The sequence below is a fragment of the Elephantulus edwardii genome, unplaced genomic scaffold (genome assembly GCF_000299155.1).
Source record: "Elephantulus edwardii isolate Elephantulus edwardi_28Jun2011 unplaced genomic scaffold, EleEdw1.0 scaffold00034, whole genome shotgun sequence".
Classification (NCBI taxonomy): Eukaryota; Metazoa; Chordata; class Mammalia; order Macroscelidea; family Macroscelididae; genus Elephantulus; species Elephantulus edwardii.
Window position 1 is genome coordinate 2787996 of NW_006399784.1, and position 11515 is coordinate 2799510.

At 37.7% G+C, this 11515-nt stretch overlaps 1 pseudogene; it reads right to left on the bottom strand.

Annotated features, from left to right (window-relative positions):
• Nucleotides 1-249: 249 nt before the first annotated feature.
• LOC102849713 overlaps nucleotides 250-11515 on the bottom strand; it is a 108966-nt pseudogene continuing 97700 nt past the window's right edge.

An 11515-nucleotide genomic window follows, 5' to 3' on the forward strand; every position in this document is an offset into this window, starting at 1 on the left:
CCATCGCCCTGAGTCCAACTTAGCTGGAGCCTGGCAACCGTCTCAGAGAGCAGGGTGAAGACACAGAGAAAGGCCGAGGCACGGCCGGGCTAGAGCCATCCCAGGATCATGATATTCTTGCTGTCATGGTCTCAGGAGTGCCCTCCACTCTGGTGAGAAGGTGCCCACTCAAGGTGTTCCAACGCCACAAGGACGCAGGGGTGGGGATGTGGCTGGGTCAGCCTCTGGATAGCAGGGTGTTAGGACAAGTCAGTGTGGGGCCACGAGGGCCTGAACGTGCTGCAGCAGCTGCTGGCAGTGAGCCAGTAGGAGTGTTTGTGCTACAGAGTCTCGGCTTCCCGCAGCAGGATCTCGGGGAACAAGACACTGTCCTCTCTGAGCCCCGCTAGGACGGTGTCCTGGATGGCAGGCTCCAGGTCATCTAGGTACATGGGCAGCTCCTGCCGTCCTAGAGGTGCTGCATGTTGCTCTGGCAGTAGGACCTTCTGTCCTCATTACGGATGCCCCTCAGCCAGGTGACCAAGGTGGTGAGGGCCGCCATCCTCACCTCTTTGGACACGTCGTCGATGCATTTTAAGAGTTCAGGATAGATTATGTATACTGAATTGAGACATTTGAGGGAGAGAACAGTTTAAAAGTGATAATTATAGGGTATTAAGATTATCACAGGAATCCAGAGGGCAAGGGCGGGGGGGGGGTGCATTGGGGGGGCAGGGTCAGGGGGGGGGTATTGTACACCAACAAAGAAATTTATCTTTTACTTTTCAAAGAGAGGAGCGAGGAGCGAACTGGAGGGGATTGGGGAGTAGAGATAAAAGTGCAACAATGAATGAATGGCAATCCAAAATCTCTGTAAAGTTCATTAAAACTAGTAAAATAAAATAAAATAAAAAAAGAGTTCAGGATAGACCTTGATGAGCTTCTCGGGATGGTTCTGGTCACCAAAGGTCTGTAGAAAAATGTCGATGATGCGGCACAAGAGCAGCTGGGTCCTCCTCCAGGGAAGGGACTATCTGTGGCATCAGCGCCCCCTGTATCTCCAGGATCTGTTCAGCAGACAGGGTTTTGGAGTTGATGAGTGCCCAGAGGCAGTGCCTGAAGGTAGCTGTGGAGCTGCCCTTGTGATTCCCCAGTCTCATGGGCTTTCAGCAGCACTCTGGAACTCTGTAAACAGCTTCAGGAGCATCAGGGTATCCTAGGAAGGCTGTAAGCAGCCTCTGAGGGTGGGGATCAGGTGTTGAAGAGCTTCTCCCACAGCAGGGCCTGCCTGAATGAGGAACACGCTAAGCTACACGAGCTCTGTGGAGTACATGGTCCAGTCACTATGTGAGGCGGTCACCCACTCCATCAGTGCACCCATGTGCTTCTGGTACACCGCCTGGGGCCCGTCCACACCTTCCGCCATGGTCAGCGAGGCCAGCACCTCCTGCACCTTCTGGTTCAGGTCCGCAGTGCCTGAGACAGCCAGCACGGCCACTAGCACTTGCAGCAGCGGCAGGCCACAGGCAGCACAGTCCTCCTGGCACACGGTGAGCAGAGTTTGTACACACAGCAGCAGATGCTCCAGGTAGAGGTGATCCTCAGACGCCTGGCAGATGTGGGGCTGGGCCAGCTCTGTGGTGGTGGCCTGAAAATGGGCCTGCAGGGCTTCTCTTGGGCAGCCCTGGAGGATAGAGGCCAGTACCAGCTGTTGATGATTTACAAGACCATATGTCCGCAGTTCAAGAAGATAGAGACCAGTAGGGATTAGAAAATCTGACTTTTAAACCAACAATACAAGTATATAAAGAGAGAAAAAGATCATTAAATGTTTGCCCAGTGTTGCATCTGTAAAGAAAATAGTTTATTATATAGATGATTATTTGCTCATTGAAGATTTGTTTAAAAAAGCTATCTTTTTTATTTTTCTTAGTGTACTTCTTGTTGTTATTGTTAGGTGTCATCTGAACCCTGTCCCATCCTGTGCCATCTTCACAATTCCAACACACTAGATCCCATTGTGGCATTTACTGTATCAATCCACCAAGTTGAAGGTCTTCCTCTTCTTCACCCATCATGTGACTTTCCAGCATTGAGCCCCTCTTCAAGGAATAGTATCTCTTAGCAGCATTCCAGAAGTAGTAAGGCAAAGCTTCGTCATCTTATACAGTGCTTAATCAAAGAAATAAGTAATACCAATAGGAAGAGGAAACTCAAAGAGACTTAGCTTGTATGTACCAGATACTCCATGGAAGAAAGACAGGAAATCTCCTTCTGTACAATTACTACATCTGAAAACCTGCTGGAGGAGTATCTGTGAGTCAGTCTGACTCAAGACACATGCCAACACCACCAGTAGGAACAGTTCTATACGTTATTCTATGTGTGCTATATTATTTCAGAAAATATGTATATATTCTTTTGAGGTATTTATATCACTATTAATTCACACATATGAATGTCAAGCACACTAATTTACCCAATCTCATATTTCTAGTAATTGATGTATTTGAGTTGTTAACTCAGGTAGTTCTGTTCTGTAGACTATAATTACAGATGATCCTGTTTTTCTTAGTTATTTGATGATGTTGTAACAAAACAAAACAAAAACAATGCATAAATTGAATGTTTTGAAAACCAGAGTTTTATTGTCTCATTGATTTGGAGGTTAGAAATCTAAATTCAATGTTTTAGGTCCTTATGCTTTCTCTATTTATCTGTTAAAAAAATAAGAATTTCCTCCTTTTAAATTTATATAGCATGAAGAGTTTTACAGTGTCTCTCCACAGGATATTATCTCTATCTAATATGTTATATGTATAAAATAATAATCAGAAGCGACTAAGGTTCTCTGATGACATAGTGTATTTATTACCTGTTGTACTCCTAATTTAAAGGCCAGTTGTTTGAATTTACCATGCATTTGAAGGAGAATGATGAGAAGTCTAGTCTTGAAAATATACTGGAACCTTCTGTGATGGAACACAACATCATTTACTTATGTACAAGCATAAGTTGAGGCAAAAGAGAAAAAAAGAAGAAAACCATCCAGGAGAATCAAAATACAATTTTGAGTCTATCTTATCTTAATACAAAAACCGTCTTAGGAATAGATTTGTCCCAGAGGTGACCAGTTTGAATCCACCAGATACTGGGCTGGAGAAGGAGGGACAATCTCCTCCTGTACCAGTCAGATGGGATTTGACGTTACACACACACACAAATAATAAATAAAATTTAAAAAGAATAGATTTGAAACAATGAACACAAATGATTGAAACTAGATGAATTATAGTATAACACCAGGGATATCATCCATAAAGAGAACAAAAATATCTCTATAAATACAAAGGAGAAAGAAAAAAAACAAAAGCCAAACCAAAAATGTATGTCAGAAGAGACACTGAAAATTGCACTAAAGCATCAAGAAGCCAAAACAAAGGGAAGAGAGGTTGAAGTAAAAGAGCCAAACAGAAGTTTTTAAAGTACCACTCAAAAAGACAAAGCAAAGAATTAAAATGGAAAGTGCAGTAAGATGGAATTGGAGACAAAACAGGGAAGAAGCACTTGCTATGCTTTTTTCAAATTGAAATAACTGAAAAACAAATTCAAGCCTAATGTTACTATACTTAGAGATACTATGGACAAAATCTGAAATGGTCCAGGATGCAACAAAAGAAGATGGAGAGAATACACTAAAAATATTGGCCAATATGAAAATGTTTCATAAGTATCGTATGATCAAGAGCCTATGGTAGTGTAGATAGAAGATCAAGTAGGACTGAAAGCATTTGCAAAATAATAAGGTTCCAGGAATCAATAGAATACCAAATGACATATTTAAAATAGCAGGTGCAGCCTTGGATGGGCTCACCAGACTACACTAAGAAATTTTGAGGACAGCTGTCTGACTGACTGACTGGAATATATCCATATTTATTAACATTTTCAAGAAAAATGATCAAACAGAATGTAGAAATTATCAAACATTGTCATGTATACCAGCACAAGCAAACTACTGCTGAAAATCATTCAACAACGACAAGAACAGTGCATTAACAGAGAACTACCAGAAGTTCAAGCTAAATTTAGAAAAGTCTGTGACCAGGAATATCATCGTTAATATCAGAAGAATCCTGATTTAAATAAAGAATACCAAAAGACTATCTATTCATGCTCTGTTGACCATGAAAAAGCATTGAACTGTGTGAATCTTAACGAATTATTAACATTTGGCAGAATGGGAATCCCAGAACATTTGTGTGTGTTCATGTTAAATCTATTCCTAGTCCAAACAGTGTAATAGAACATTACATTGTTTAAATCAAGAAAGTTTTGTGTGAGGTTTTTTATTCTTCACACTTATCTTTATTCTCTCTCTGTACTTATTCAATCTATATGCTGAGCAATTTTTTTTTTAAAAGCTGAACTCTACGAAACAGAATATGACATTAGGATTGGAGGAAGACTCATCAGTAACCTTCATTTTGCAGATAACATAACCTTGCTGAAAGTGAGGAGGGCTTGACATAATTACTTCATAAGATGAAACACTGTAGCCTGCTATATGGTTTGCATTTCATCAAGGGACACAAATTCTCACCACTAGACTTGTTGGTAGCATCATGACAGATGGAGGAAAGACTTAAGTCTGTCAAGGACTTTATCTGTCTTGTATCTACAATCAAAATACTTGGTACTAGCAGTCAGGAGATCAAGAGATGTATTGTACTGGGAAAGTCTGTAGTAAGTGACCTCTCCAAATTATTGAGGATCAATAATGTTAGTTTGAGGACTAAGTTCCATCTAATTCAGGCCATAATCTTTTGAAATATTTGGTATGCCACTGAAATCCTGGAAAATGATTAAGGATGGCAGAAAAAGAATTAATGTCTTTGAGTTGTGATGTTGGAGAAGAGATCCTAAGGACCACCAACAGAATAAACAAATATGTCTTAGATAAGGTACAGCCGTGGAAGTAATGATGAAAAAGTTTTGTCTTACATATTTTGTGCATTTTGCTAGCAGAGGCTATTCCTTAGAGAAGGACAACAAGCTTGGGGATGTGATGAATAGTGAAAAAGAGAAAGATCCTCATGCACTTTTGTTAGTTAAATTTGTATCTTCTAGGTTGCAACACTTCCATGATACATCTTCAAGGATATGAACATGTACGGCTAAGCACAATTGATAACAGTGCATCTAAATTCCAAAATCAATCTCTATAATAGTCTATGTGTTTCCTACTGCCAAGGGGGCCCTTTAGAGTAGTGAGAGAAGACATTCACCCTGAAACCCACAGCGTCAATTTTCAGCAGGAAGTAGCTAAGAGAATACGCCATCCCCTTTTCCTTATGAATCAGGGTGAAGTCTCTCTCAGGGAGGAGTGATAGGGAATGGCAAGGGACACACTGACAAAGGAGATTAATCAGAACTGGCTTTGACAAGCACTGTGGCAATTGGACAATTAAAACAGACATGGGGGGGAAGAAGAACGAACTGGGGAGGAGGGTGGAGAAAACAGTGCAACAATGAATGAATGAGAACCCAAAATCTCTGTAAATGTTCATTAAAACTAATAAAATTTAATTAAAAAAATGGGCTCAAAGGTGTCAGAGACTGTGAGAATGGAACAGGATAGGATAGGGTTTATTTCTGTTGCTCATGGGGTCTCTGTGACTCGTACTTGATATGAAGCCATCCAACAGCAAAAGCATCCATTAACTTATTTCAAAGTACCATCTTCAATATTAGATGTTTATTACAACAGTAGTGCACTTGGAAATATAAAATCCTGTCCTAATTTCCTGATGTTGGATCAACAATAATACCACCAATGGGTTTGATGAGTACAAATTAAAAAGCATTAACTGTATTAACATTTCCATCTCTGTCTTTTCTCTTAGCTATAGAAATTCTTGTCTCTTTCAACTTCTGTCGATGTTGTTTAGATGCCATGGAGTCAACGGTAACTAATAGTGACCTGATATATAACAAACTGAAACCTTTCATGATCCTGTGCTATCTTCATAATTTCTGCTTTGCTTAAGCCCATTTTTTTCAGTCACTGTGCTAACGGATTTCATTGACGATCTTTGTCTCCTCTGCCAAGTCTCTCTCTTTCTAACTGTGATGTCATTCCTTAGCATCCTGTGAATTTAGAAAGAAAGATGCTCACATGATCCCCTTCCTGTATGTGTATTTCTTTCTTCTATTTCAATGGCACATAACAACAACAATTTTAAATTTTATAAATTACCTTGAAGAATCAATTGTCTGGATTTAGTCCAGTGTTAATTCCTTAACATAGCAAAAGAAAACATGTTTTCTAAGCAAGATCACATTCACAGTGAAGAGTTTTCTTTTATTGTTGTTGCTTGTACAAGCTGATTATAATTTATAGTGACTCTGTGTATTACAGTACATGACATTCTCAGGTCATAAGCCATCTTCACAATTGTTGTCAGGAGTGAACCCATTGTTGCAGCCATGATATTATCTCCCTGAGAAATAGATTCCCCTTTTTCACTGATCCTCTACTTTACCAAGAAAATTTACTGGTATATAATTTTTAAGGAGAAACAATTAAACTTACACTAGTCTTAAAAATGAATTAGCAGTGAAATAATTTTGGGAAGACAAAAAAATGCAGCTATTTTTTATTTTATTGTTATAAATTATATCTTCAGAATAAAACATATTACTTTAACACTACAGAATTTTTAAAAAATCAGCCAATATGTATGGATTTTTTAAGAAGATGTAGTGCTATTTGGATAAGATTACAAATAAAACTTTTAAGAAGTTTAGTGAGAAGCTGAATTTTTTTAAGTGAGATTGACCTTATGGCTTGGCTTTAAAACCATCTAAAAATCAATTTGTGACCTTGAAAATACTATACCTTTTTTTAAAATCTTCACTTTGTTCTTTCATATAAACCCATTAAAATAAAATGAACCCAGCTGTCAACATTATTTGCATGGTTCTAATTATGTCTAGAGTAGTTGTGATAGATGTAAACTATTTTTCATAATCTGTAGTATACCTAAAAACAGTCATCTAATTATTACATAAAAGCACATATGTAGAACATAGTCAAATTACAATGGAACAGTCAAGTTTGGAAAAAATATTAAATATTAAGTGTTTATAAAAATTTCTTTGGAAATAAAGCAAAATCATGCTTAGCAAACAAATTCCTTCATTGTTAAAATGACACAAACTGAATTTGTTTTCTTTTACATAAGTGGTTGGTTATTTTCATTTGAATATTAATAATAGATAGTAATGTAGCTTTTTAGGGACACAGGTTGTTCCCTGGATTAGACACACAATACAAATACTGGAAAAACATGAATCATTTGCACATTTTGATATTATTTATCATCTGATTTTCTCATTCTTTTTATGTTCTTATTAAATCTACAATAAAGATATTTTTAAGTTAAATTGGAAATTAATAAATTTAGAAATTTCAACAGGTTTCAAATAAAGCATCAGCAGAAGGAATTAATAATACACCCACAGGAATGTATAGAATAAGAATATTTTTCTGAAGTCAAAGAAATTATATAAGTTACAATAACATTCCCAGTTAATTATAATGTCACCCACTGTAAAAAATGATACTAACATGTCAAGTTGATTTCAAGGTCCCCTTTTCCCCAGCTTTTTAGCACAACAAATTTCATGCTCTTCAGTTTGAGCAGTTAATATCAATTATGGAAATTTGGCATTCTGCATATCTTATGAAACATATGTATGCATGTATGTATTTATAATAAATATGATAATGCATTAGAGTTAAAATTAGCACTGATACTTTAGTGTAATTTGATATCATAATAGAGCAAAAAAATGAAAATTAATATCTTATTATTAAAATGATATTATACTTCATATGAATAAGACACAAACCACAATAAAAATAATCTGATTTATTGAATACTAAAATCCTAGGAAAAAGATAACTACATTTTATGGGCTTTAATGGTTATTATTTTGCCATTTTAACTTATGATATTTTATGTTTCTACTATATGAGCATGTTATAAATTGTCTTCATACATATTTAAGTGCTATGAACTAGATATGTGAGTCTAACTGAAAGATTACAGAGTAAAAAACAAATGAATTAAATAAACACCTTAAAACACCCCAAAACAGAAGACCACTTGAAGTGACAGATTTTACCTTGGAAACATGAAACCTGAGCATACGGCATGAAGTTATTCCTGAAGAACCTGAAGGACAAGCAACTGCTAAATAAATGTACTGAAAGAGGATGACAATTAATCTTTAGCCAAGTAAAGTTCACATATCTCAAAAATATTTGAATGCAGTCCCATGACAAATACAATCTTTCTCCACTAGGACAAGAAAAGAACACATATAATGAAAAGAACAAAGAGTAATGAGAATATAAACACTAAGGAGGGGGAATCTACTTCACTCCAGTGTTGTTATTATGTTGTTACATGCTGTACACTACAAAGTGACCCTATAGACAACAGATATGAACCAAGTCCTGTCTTGTGCCATTCTTACACTTCCTGACACATTAAAACTCATTGTGACAGTCACCATGTCAATTCACCTGGTCAATAGATGTTCACAATAAAATGTTGTTGTTGTTGTTGTTCTTGTTCTTGTTGCTGTTATGTGCCGTCGAGTCGTTTGCGACTCATAGCGACCCTATGTATAACAGTCCTAAACCCTGCTCTATCCTGTGTCAGTCGCATTGCCTTTGACACACGCATCCCGATTATCCCAGTCACTGAATTAATCCACCTCATAGAGGGTCTTCTCCTCCTCCATTGCCCCTCCATCCTACCAAGCATGATGTCCCTCTCCAAGGACCCGTCTCTCCTTACAACATGTCCAAAGTATGTCAGACGAAGCCCCAGAATCCTTGCCTCCAAGGAGTAGCCTGGGTTAACCCTCTTCAGGATGAATCTGTTTGTTTTCTTGGCAGTCCAGGGTACATTCAATATTCTTCTCCAGCACCACAGCTCAAAGGCATCAATTCTCCTTCTATCCTCCTTTAGCGAGGTCCCTAACAGCAGACTTTCCCATCGTGATACTGTTTTGATTTCCTTGCTGCCGGTGCCAAGAGTGTTGACTGTGGAGCCGAGCAAACGGAAGCTGTGAACAATCTCAATCTCTTCGCCATCCATCCTGATGCTGCCAATTGGTCCAGTGGTGAGAATCTTTGTCTTCTTGACATTGAACCTCAGTCCATACTGAAGACTGCAGTCCTTGACCCTCTGTAGCAAGTGCATGAGGTCTTCCTCAGTTTCGGCAAGCAGGGTTGTGTCATCTACATAGCACAGATTGTTAATAGATCTTCCACCAATACTGACGCCACACTTCCCTCATAGAGCCCAGCCTCTCGGATAATATGCTCTGCATACGGCTTGAAAAGGTATGGAGACAGGATGCATCCCTGGCGTACACCCTTCCCAATTTTGAACCATGCGGTGTTACCCTGTTCTGTTCTGATGACTGCCTCTTGGTCCAAGTGTAGGTTTCGCATTAGCACGATTAAATGTGGGATTCCCATTCTTCTCAGAGTCAGCCACACTTTGTTATGATCCACACAGTCAAATGCCTTTGCATAATCAATGAAACACAGACATTCTTCTGGTATTCCCTGCTTTCACCTAAGAGCCATCTAACATCAGCTATAATATCTCTAGTACCACGACCCTTTCTAAACCCAGCCTGGACTTCCGGCCATTCTCTGCTGATGTGCTGTTCCAGTTGTTTTTGGATAACCTTCAGTAGAATCTTGCTTACATGTGAAATCAATGATATTGTTCTGTAGTTTACGCACTCAGTTGGGTCACCCTTCGTTGGAATGGGAACAAATATAGATCTCTTCCAGTCAGTTGGCCCAGTTGTTGTTCTCCAGATTTCTTGGCACAACTTGGTGAGGACATCCAGGGCAGTATCTGTTAGCTAAAATATGTCAATTGGTATAACATCTGTTCCTGGGCCCTTATTTTTTGCTATTTCCTTCAACAGCAGCTTGAACTTCTTCCTTCATCACCACAAATGCTTGCTCTAATGTTGTTTCATTAAATTCTTCTGTATCTGCCAATTACTTTCGATACATTGACTCAGTATATTCCTTCCATCTTCTTTTCATACCTTCTGGAGTATCCCCCTAATCAGATACTATTAAATGACATTACTTCAGCAGAATCCACATTATTTTCAAATCATATGATAAATTCACCAGGTAAGTTTACATTCTATTTGATAAATCTTAAAAATAAATAAAATAAATCTCATAGGATATTAGAGTACATTTGAAGAGAACATAATAACATTAAAATTTAGTAACAAATAACCAGAATAAGCCACATATACAGAAATTAAATAGCATAGTTCAAAAACACTACTGAGCCAAAGTAGGAATGACAAGTACAATTAGAAAAAAAATTTTAATATGATGAGAACAAAGTACAATTTACCAATATTTATGTAAAGCAGCTGAGTACAATGTACACTTTTAAATATTGTAAAGTACTAATCAGTTTCAATTAGTTTCTTATTTAGTAAAGTATAACAGCAATTTCTGGTGGCATATACCTGGGCAAGATGTGTTGTTAACCCAACAGCCTTCATCAGCAGACCCCTGAGAGATAAAGATGTCTACTCCACTTCAAATTGACAGCCTTGAAAATTTGAAGGAAGGTGACTACTAGAGGAAACTGACTCCACTGCAGTGACAAAGATAACTTGTCTAAAACAAACATAGTACAAATGTGTTTGAAAGCTAGCAGGAGAAAAATCAAAACAGAAAAGCAATAATAAAACAAATGAAAGTAAGATGATTCCTTTGAGTGGGGGAAAATATGTGTCATTCTTCGGAGACTCCACAAAAATAAGAACAACATAGGGAAACTCACATAGTAAATGTTAGAAGTAGCAGAGGGGATGTCACTGCCTATCCTCAGAACTAGAAATGATATTGAGATGTTAATTATACCTGTTCCACAAGGTTGTCTTAGCTGCAATCTTTGCAGAAGAACACCACATTTACTCCAGTGGAGACTCTGTGAACTTATAGCAGCCAGTGCTTACCTACTACACTAAGCCTCAAGAGACTGCTATAAACTATATATGCTTTAAAAAAGGAATAAAAAACGTTGGAAAACACAAATTTTTAATAATTTGAATAAAATAGAAAAATCTGAAAAGCTTTGTGTCAAGTAAATAATTAAAAATATTTTTCTTTTATAGTTTTGCCATATATAATCTGTGTATCTTGTGTTTAATTGATACACATTATGTTTTTTACATTGTTTCACTCAGATTGTGTTTTATATGATCATCTCCACACATTGTGTTTCATGAAATTCATCACCATCGATCTTTATCCACTATAACTCCATCTTTGTAGGTCTTGAGAAGTCCTTTCTATTTAATTCACCCTTCCCTCTGCCCACCAAACTCGATGACCTTGTAATTACCATTCCTCCAAATCCTTGTCCTCCTGTTCCCTTCCCTTCCTCATTTGCACTTTTAT